This window comes from Arachis ipaensis, chromosome B6, assembly GCF_059453495.1.
Source record: "Arachis ipaensis isolate K30076 ecotype BB chromosome B6, ASM5945349v1, whole genome shotgun sequence".
In the NCBI taxonomy this organism is placed as follows: domain Eukaryota; kingdom Viridiplantae; phylum Streptophyta; class Magnoliopsida; order Fabales; family Fabaceae; genus Arachis; species Arachis ipaensis.
The window spans coordinates 52676629-52685985 of NC_142441.1; the positions used below are offsets into that span (position 1 = coordinate 52676629).

The 9357-nt window shown below is 37.9% G+C and overlaps 1 non-coding gene across 1 annotated transcript; it reads left to right on the top strand.

Annotated features, from left to right (window-relative positions):
* Positions 1–3250: 3250 nt before the first annotated feature.
* Positions 3251–3358, top strand: LOC148555585 (small nucleolar RNA R71). Its single transcript, XR_015887424.1, has one exon. It is a non-coding gene; the product is annotated as a small nucleolar RNA R71 (small nucleolar RNA).
* Positions 3359–9357: the final 5999 nt, after the last annotated feature.

A 9357-nucleotide genomic window follows, 5' to 3' on the forward strand; every position in this document is an offset into this window, starting at 1 on the left:
TTTGCTCTTGCCTCTTGGTTTTAAGAGCTTTTGGCTTTTTCTGCTTGCTTTTTCTTTTTCTTTCTATATTTTTTTTTATTTTTTTCGCCTATTTTTTTTCTACAAGCTTTGTTCTTTGCTGCTTTTTCTTGCTTCAAGAATCATTTTTATGATTTTTCAGATTATCAAATAACATGTCTCCTAGTCATCATTCTTTCAAGAGCCAACATATTTAACATTCTTAAACAACAACTTCAAAAGACATATGCACTGTTCAAGCATACATTCAGAAAACAAGAAGCATTATCACCACATCAATATAATTAAACTAAGTTCAAGGATAAATTCAAAACTCATGTACTTCTTGTTCTTTTGAATTAAAACAGTTTTTATTTTAAGAGAGGTGATGGATTCATAGGACATTCATAACTTTAAGACAGAGTTACTAACTACTAATGATCATGTAATGAAGACACAAACATAGATAAGCACATAACATAGAAAATGAAAAACAGAGAAAGTAAGAACAAGGAATGAGTCCACCTTAGTGATGTCCTTGAGCTCTTCTATGTCTCTTCCTTGCCTTGGCTGCTCCTCCTTCATTGCTTTTAGAACTTCTCTGATTTCATGAAGGATGATGGAGTGCTCTTGATGTTCCACCCTTAGTTGCTTCCAATAATTGTGTGGAAGAAAATGTATCCCCGGAGGTATCTCAGAGATCTCTTGATTTGCAGTCAAATGTTCTACCACTGAGCTATAGACCCTTGATGGAAGCTTTTGTCTTCCCTTTCCTCTTTCTAGAGGTTTCTCTGGCCTTAGGTGCCATCAATGGTTATGGAAAAAACAAAAAAGCTATGCTTTTACCACACCAAACTTAGAATGTTGCTCGCCCTCGAGCAAAAGAAGAAAGAATAGAAGAATAAGAAGAAGATATGGAGGAGATGGATGGGAGTGTGTATTCGGCCATATGGGTGGGATTGGGTGGGAGAGAGATGTTGAATTTTTGAAGGTAGTGGGTGTATGGATGTGAGTGGTAAATGGAAAAAAAGAAGGGATGATCATGAATGGAAAGAGAGATGATGAGGTAGGTGGGGATCCTGTGGGGTCCACAGATCCTGAGATGATCCTGTGGGGTCCACAGATCCTGAGGTGTCAAGGCATTTACATCCCTGCACCAATTTAGGCATGTAAAATGCCCTTGCACACAACTCTGGGCGTTCAGCGCCAGGTTGGTGCCCATTTTGGGCGTTCAACGCCCCTTTGCTGCCATTTCTGGTGTTGAACGCCAGAACCATGCTTGTTCTGGGCGTTCAGTGCCAGGATGCTCCCATTCTGGGCGTTTAGCGCCAGAACTATGCTCTGTTCTGGCGTTTGAACGCCAGACAGATGCTCCTCCAGGGTGTGATTTTTCTTCTGCTGTTTTTGATTCCGTTTTCAATTTTTATATTTATTTTGTGACTCCACATGATCATGAACCTAAGAAAACATGAAAAACAATAAAAATAAGAATTAGATAAATATTGGGTTGCCTCCCAACAAGCGCTTCTTTAATGTCAATAGCTTGACAGTGGGCTCTCATGGAGCCTCACAGATGTGCAGAGCTTTGTTGAGACTCTCCAACACCAAACTTAGAGTTTGGATATGGGAGTTCAACACCAAACTTAGAGTTTGGTTGTGGCCTCCCAACACCAAACTTAGAGTTTGACTGTGGGGGCTCTGGTTGACTCTGCCTTGAGAGAAGCTTTTTCTGCTTCCTCTCCATGGTTGCAGAGGGAGATCCTTGAGTTTTAAACACAAGGGAGTCCTCATTCCATTGAAGGACTATTTCACCTCTGTCAACATCAATCACAGCTCTTGCTGTGGTCAGGAAAGGTCTTCCTAGGATGATGGATTCATCCTCTTCCTTTCCAGTATCCAGGACTATGAAATCAGCAGGGATGTAAAGGCCTTCAACCTTTACTAATACGTCCTCTACTTGTCCATAAGCCTGTTTTCTAGAGCTGTCTGCCATCTCTAATGAGATTTTAGCAGCTTGCACCCCATAGATTCCCAGTTTCTCTATTACAGAGAGGGGCATGAGGTTTATTCCTGAACCAAGGTCACACAGAGCCTTAAAGATCATGGTGCCTATGGTACAGGGTATTATGAACTTTCCAGGATCCTGTCTCTTCTGAGGCAATGTCAGTTGATCCAGATCACTTAGTTCATTGATGAACAAGGGAGGTTCAACTTCCCAAGTATCAATGCCAAATAATTTGGCATTCAGCTTCATGATTGCACCAAGAAACTTGGCAGTTTGCTCTTCAGTAACATCCTCATTCTCTTCAGAAGAGGAATACTCATCAGAGCTCATGAAGGGCATAAGGAGGTTCAATGGGATCTCTATGGTCTCTAGATGAGCCTCAGAGTCCCTTGGTTCCTCAGAGGGAAGCTTCTTATTGATCACTGGACGTCCCAGGAGGTCTTCCTCCTTGGGATTCACGTCCTCTCCTCTCCTCACAGGTTCGGCCATGGCGCTTATGTCAATGGCCTTGCACTCTCCTTTTGGGTTCTCTTCTGTATTGCTTGGGAGAGTACTAGGAGGGATTTCAGTGATCCTTTTACTCAGCTGGCCCACTTGTGCTTCCAGATTTCTAATGGAAGACCTTGTTTCATTCATGAAACTTACAGTGGCCTTAGATAGATCAGAGACTAGATTTGCTAAATTAGAAGCATTTTGTTCAGAGTTCTCTGTCTGTTGCTGAGTTGATGATGGAAAAGGCTTGCTATTGCTAAACCTGTTTCTTCCACCATTATTAAAGCCTTGTTGGGGCTTTTGATCCTTCCATGAGAAATTTGGATGATTTCTCCATGTTAAGTTATAGGTGTTTCCATAAGGTTCACCTAAGTAATTTACCTCTGCTATTGCAGGGTTCTCAGGATCATAGGCTTCTTCTTCAGAAGATGCCTCTTGAGTACTGTTGGATGCAGCTTGCATTCCATGCAGACTCTGAGAAATCATATTGACTTGCTGAGTCAATATTTTGTTCTGAGCCAATATGGCATTCAGAGTATCAACTTCAAGAACTCCCTTCTTCATAGGCGTCCCATTACTCACATGATTCCTTTCAGAAGTGTACATGAACTGGTTATTAGCAACCATGTCAATGAGTTCTTGAGCTTCTGCAGGCGTTTTCTTTAGGTGAATGGATCCACCTACAGAAGTGTCCAGTGACATTTTTGATAACTCAGATAAACCATCATAGAATATATCCAGGATGGTCCATTCTGAAAGCATGTTAGAAGGACACTTTTTGGTCAACTGTTTGTATCTTTCCCAAGCTTCATAGAGGGATTCACCCTCTTTCTGTCTGAAGGTTTGAACATCAGCTCTAAGCTTGCTCAGCTTTTGAGGAGGAAAGTACTTGGCTAAGAAAGCCGTGACCAGCTTTTCCCAAGAGTTCAGGCTGTCTTTGGGTTGAGAATCCAACCATAATCTAGCTCTGTCTCTTACAGCAAAAGGGAAAAGCATGAGCCTGTAGACTTCAGGATCTACTCCATTAGTCTTAACAGTATCACATATCTGCAAGAATTCAGTTAAGAACTGAAAAGGATCTTCAGATGGAAATCCATGAAACTTGCAGTTCTGCTGCATCTGAGAAACTAATTGAGGTTTTAGCTCAAAGTTGTTTGCTCCAATGGCAGGAATGGAGATGCTTCTTCCATGTAAATTGGAATTGGGTGCAGTAAAGTCACCAAGCATCTTCCTTACATTATTATTATTTTCGGCTGCCATCTCCTCTGCCTGTTCGAAAATTTCTGAAAGGTTATCTCTGGATTGTTGTATTTTAGCTTCTCTTAATTTTCTCTTCAGAGTCCTTTCAGGTTCTGGATCTGCTTCCACAAGAATGTTCTTATCCTTGCTCCTGCTCATATGACAAAGAAGAAGACACAGAAAAATAATAATAATAATAGAGATCCTTTATACCACAGTATAGAGATCCCTGTGTGAGTAGAAGAAGAGAAGAAAAGAAAATCTGAACTCAGAGAGAGAGGGGGTTCGGATTTTTGGTGAGTTGAAGGAAAGATGTTAGTATATCAATAAACAAATAGAAGAAGATGAGAGGGGGAAGTGAATTTTCGAGAACAATTTTTGAAAATGAGTTAGTGATTTTCGAAAATAGTTTTTGAAAAAGGTTAGTATTTTTTTTCGAATTTTTTTTTTTAAAAAATCAAAAATAAAAATAATTAGTTAATAAAAAAGAAATTTTTGAAAAAGAGGGAAGATATTTTCGAAAATTAGAGAGAGAGAGTTAGTTAGGTCGTTTTGAAAAAGTTAAGAAACAAACAAAAAGTTAGTTAGTTAGTTGAAACAAATTTTGAAAAGATAAGAAGTTAGGAAGTTAGAAAAGATATTTTGAAATCAATTTTTTTGAAAAAGATAAGATGAGAAGATATTTTTGAAAAGATATGATAGAAATTAGTTTTTGAAAAAGATTTGATTTTTAAAATCACAATTAATGACTTGATTCACAAGAAATCACAAGATATGATTCTAGAACTTAAAGTTTGAATCTTTCTTAACAAGTAAGTAACAAACTTGAAATTTTTGAATCAAAACATTAATTGATTAGTTATTTTCGAAAATTTTATATAAAAATAAGAAAAAGATTTTTGAAAAATATTTTTGGAATTTTCGAAAATAACTAAGAAATTTGAAAAAGATTTGATTTTTGAAAAAGATTTTGAAAAAGATAAGATTTTCAAATTGAAAATTTGATTTGACTCATAAGAAACAACTTTGATTTTTAAAAATTTTTGAAAAAGTCAACTCAATTTTCGAATTTGATGAGAGAAAAAGGGAAAGATATTTTTTTAATTTTTTGAATTTTTATGAAAACATGAAAATTATGCAATGCATGAAATTTTTAGATCAAAACATGAATGTATGCAAGAATGCCATGAATGTCAAGATGAACACCAAGAACACTTTGAATGTCAAGATGAACATCATAGACACAATTTTGAAAATTTTTTTAATGCAAAGAAAACATGCAAGACACCAAACTTAGAATTCTTTAATGCTTACGCACTAAGGATTCAAGAATGCATATGAAAAACAAGAAAAGACACAAAACATGAAATCATCAAGATCAAACAAGAAGACTTACCAAGAACAACTTGAAGATCATGAAGAACACTATGAATGCATGATATTTTCGAAAAATGCAAGATGCATATGCAAGTGACACCAAATTTATGATATGACTCAAGACTCAAACAAGAAACACAAAAATATTTTTGATTTTTATGATTTTCAAATTTTTTTTTTTGGATTTTTATTTTATATTTTTCGAAAAATTATTTAGAAAAAGGAAAAATAAGGATTCCAAAATTTTTAATATGAATTCCAGGAATCTTGCCATGTTAGTCTTAAAGCTCCAATCAAAGGGTCTGGCATGGCTTAACAGCCAGCCAAGCTTTAGCATATAATTACATGGGCTGGAGTGATTAGTTGAATACCAATCCCAAAGTAGTTTGGGTATGGCTTTACAGCCAGATATGAATCAACATATTTCATGAAACACTAGAATTCATTCTTAAAAAAATTTTGAAGCCATAGAATAATTTATTTTTGAAAACATTTTTTTTTTTTGAAAACTTTTTTTTTTTTTCGAAAACAAAGAAGAATTTTTGAAAGATTTTTGAAAATTTTTTGAAAATAAAACAAAAAGAAAATTACCTAATCTGAGCAACAAGATGAACCGTCAGTTGTCCAAACTCGAACAATCCCCGGCAACGGCGCCAAAAACTTGGTGCACGAAATTGTGATGTCCAGGCTCGAACAATCCCTGGTAATGGCTCCAAAGCTTGGTGCTCTGATCTTAATTCATAATTGTCACAACTTCGATACTACTAACCAGCAAGTGCACTGGGTCGTCCAAGTAATACCTTACGTGAGTAAGGGTCGAATCCCACGGAGATTGTTGGTATGAAGCAAGCTATGGTCACCTTGTAAATCTCAGTCAGGCAGATATAAAATAATCATGGAGTTTTCGAATATTATATAATAAAATATGGATAGAGATACTTATGTAATTCATTGGTAGGAATTTCAGATAAGCGAATGGAGATGCGTTTTGTTCCTCTGAACCTCTGCTTTCCTGCTATCTTCATCCAATCTGTCTTACTCCTTTCCATGGCTGGCTGTATGCAAGGGCATCACCGTTGTCAGTGGCTACATCCCCTCCTCTCAGTGAATAATATGCTCACGCACCCTGTCACGGCACGACTATTCATCTGTCGGTTCCCGATCATGCTGGAATAGGATTCACCCTCCTTTTGCGTCTGTCACTAACGCCCAGCAATCGCGAGTTTGAAGCTCGTCACAGTCATTCAATCATTGAATCCTACTCGGAATACCACAGACAAGGTTTAGACTTTCCGGATTCTCTTGAATGCCGCCATCATTCTAGCTTACGCCATGAAGATTCTGGTTAGGAGATCTAAGAGATATTCATTCTAGCTTAATTCATGTAGAACAGAAGTGTTTGTCAGGCACGCGTTCATAAAGGAGAAGAATGATGGGCGTCACACATAATCATCACCTTCATCACGTTCTTGGGTGCGAATGGATATCTTAGAAGCGAAATAAGAAGAATTGAATAGAAAACAGTAGTACTTTGCATTAATCTTTGAGGAACAGCAGAGCTCCACACCTTAATCTATGGAGTGTAGAAACTCTACCATATGAAAATACATAAGTGAAGGTCCAGGCATGGTCGTGTGGCCAGCCCCTATGGTCTAAGAACAATGCGTTCAAAGATGGTCTAAAAGACTAGTAAAAGGTCCTATTTATAATAAACTAGCTACTAGGGTTTACATGAGTAAGTATTTGATGTATAAATCCACTTCCGGGGCCCACTTGGTGTGTGTTTGGGCTGAGCTTAAGTGTAGCACGTGCAGAGGCCATTTGTGGAGTTGAACGCCAAGTTCTGTGCCAGTTTGGGCGTTCAACTCTGGTTTTGGATCCTTTTCTGGCGCTGGACGCCAGATTTGGGTAGAAATCTGGCGTTGAACGCCAGTTTACGTCGTCAATTCTTGGCCAAAGTATGGACTATTATATATTGCTGGAAAGCCCTGGATGTCTACTTTCCAACGCAATTGGAAGAGCGCCATTTCGAGTTCTGTAGCTCCAGAAAATCCACTTTGAGTGCAGGGAGGTCAGAATCCAACAGCATCAGCAGTCCTTTTTCAACCTCTGAATCTGATTTTTGCTCAAGTCCCTCAATTTCAGCCAGAAAATACTTGAAATTATAGAAAAACACAAAAACTCATAGTAAAGTCCAGAAATGTGAATTTAACATAAAAACCAATGAAAACATCCCTAAAAGTAACTAGATCCTACTAAAAACATACTAAAAACAATGTCAAAAAGCGTATAAATTATCCGCTCATCACTCGCCACAAATTGGGAGGGTCAATTTTGAGTATCACACGTGCACGGCTGAGGAGCATATTCTCTATTGACTTTGGAGCGAGTCAATTTATCAAATACATGGAATATTTCATCATTATGTTTGTTCCATACTTGACTGCTTGTAACAATTTGAAGCATGGGAGGTACTCTTTTTTCTATCACCGAGGTTTTTCCTAAAGAGGGTTTTACTCGAGGAGGTTTTAAGGAGGCCGACCATTTCAAACATTCCAAACATCAATTCATGCATTTTCTCTAACAATCTATCAATGCAAACCAACATGCAATAAATAGTACCAACTTTCTATGCAAGCGAAACAACAATAAAATATGTTGCAATATCACATAAAACCGGCATAACTTTACAATTCAAAAGAGTTCAAATAAAAAAGCAAAAAGCTAAAGTCAATCCTAAAAAACTTATACAACTAAAATTTAATTCTACTTATCAACTGCATCCGCTGTTTCATCCTGGACCTCCCATCCAGGCTTATCATCCACCAATTTCTCATCGATGACTATCTTTGTAACATCGAACTGGATAACTTCAAAGCCAGGGGCAAAAATAGAAACTTGACTTATAGCACGATCAAACCTTGTAGCAAACATCTCTAATCCTTCATCCTCTAGCTCGTGAATTCGAGATGTCAGCTTTCCCTTTTCGACATCAGCTCCCTTCAACTGACTCTGAAGTGTTCGGATTTGATCCTGCAAGTTCCCCACTTCCACCTCCATCTCTTTCATCTTCTTAGTCAGATCAATAACCACCCCATCTTGCTCAGTAATCGACTTTTCAAGCCTTGAAATTTTTTCCATCTTGTTCCTTTCTTCAACTCCCAATAATTCTTTACTTCGGCGAACACAGAGCAGTCTTGTGCCAAGAACCTTATAAAAAATAAACCTGGTCAACTAAAGTCCAGCTCAAAACAATATAAGAAAAAAATAAGACCAAACATATGTGCAAATATTGCCCGATCACCTCCTTCCCAGTATTTTCCAAAAGCTGCACATCATTTGGATTTTGAGCAACCCTATCAGCTAAAGCTGCAAAAGGAAGTCGGTCACTCCAGATTGAACCACCAGACATAAACCCATATAGGCGCATTTACCTTTTTACCTCACTTCTAACACCAGAACCAAAGACCAAATCCACACCAGAATGAATCTCAAGCAACCGCTCAAATTCATGGATTTTTTTTCTCACCCGCGAATGTGCCCTAGATTATGCAGTATCAGCAGCAACATGCTTGTCGACCTTACTAGCTGAAACCTCCTTACCTTCCTTCTTTTTTGGATCAAGGAAGGTCCTCATCCGCACCAAGGACAACCTTAGCACTCTCCCACCTGTATCAGCGAATAAGCTATCACAATGTGAAAAACACCAAAAATACTAAACAAAGTACAACATAAACCCTTACCAATATAACCTTTCAAACCATCAGTATCAGTTTCAAATTTCAAAACATCAGCAATAGATAACAATTTCCCGGCAAAAAAACATTTAATTAGATATTCTAACAATCAATCTTCTTCCTCAGACCTCCCTGCCGCCTCCAGAACCTGCATTGGTTCAGGACACCAGTAAAGTGGAAATGTTTCTCCTAACTCAGAGTCTAAGAAAAATGGGTACTCCTTCTCACAAGAACGGACTTTCAAAAACATCCCTTTGAATTTTTTAAAGGATGATTTATACAAAATAAACAGAGAACGTTTAGGATAACTACTCAAGTTTATCCAAAGACCTTTGCGAACCCCCTTCGCCTGGAAGAGCGAGAAGAAAATATTTAACAACGAGGCAGTTTCAAGAAAACTCATCAGACATTCGAAGGCACCAAGGAAGGCCCGAGAGTTTTAGTGAAGCTGTGATGAAGCACAATTTAGCTGTGTCAAGACTATACACTCAAACTCTGAAAAAGGAAACC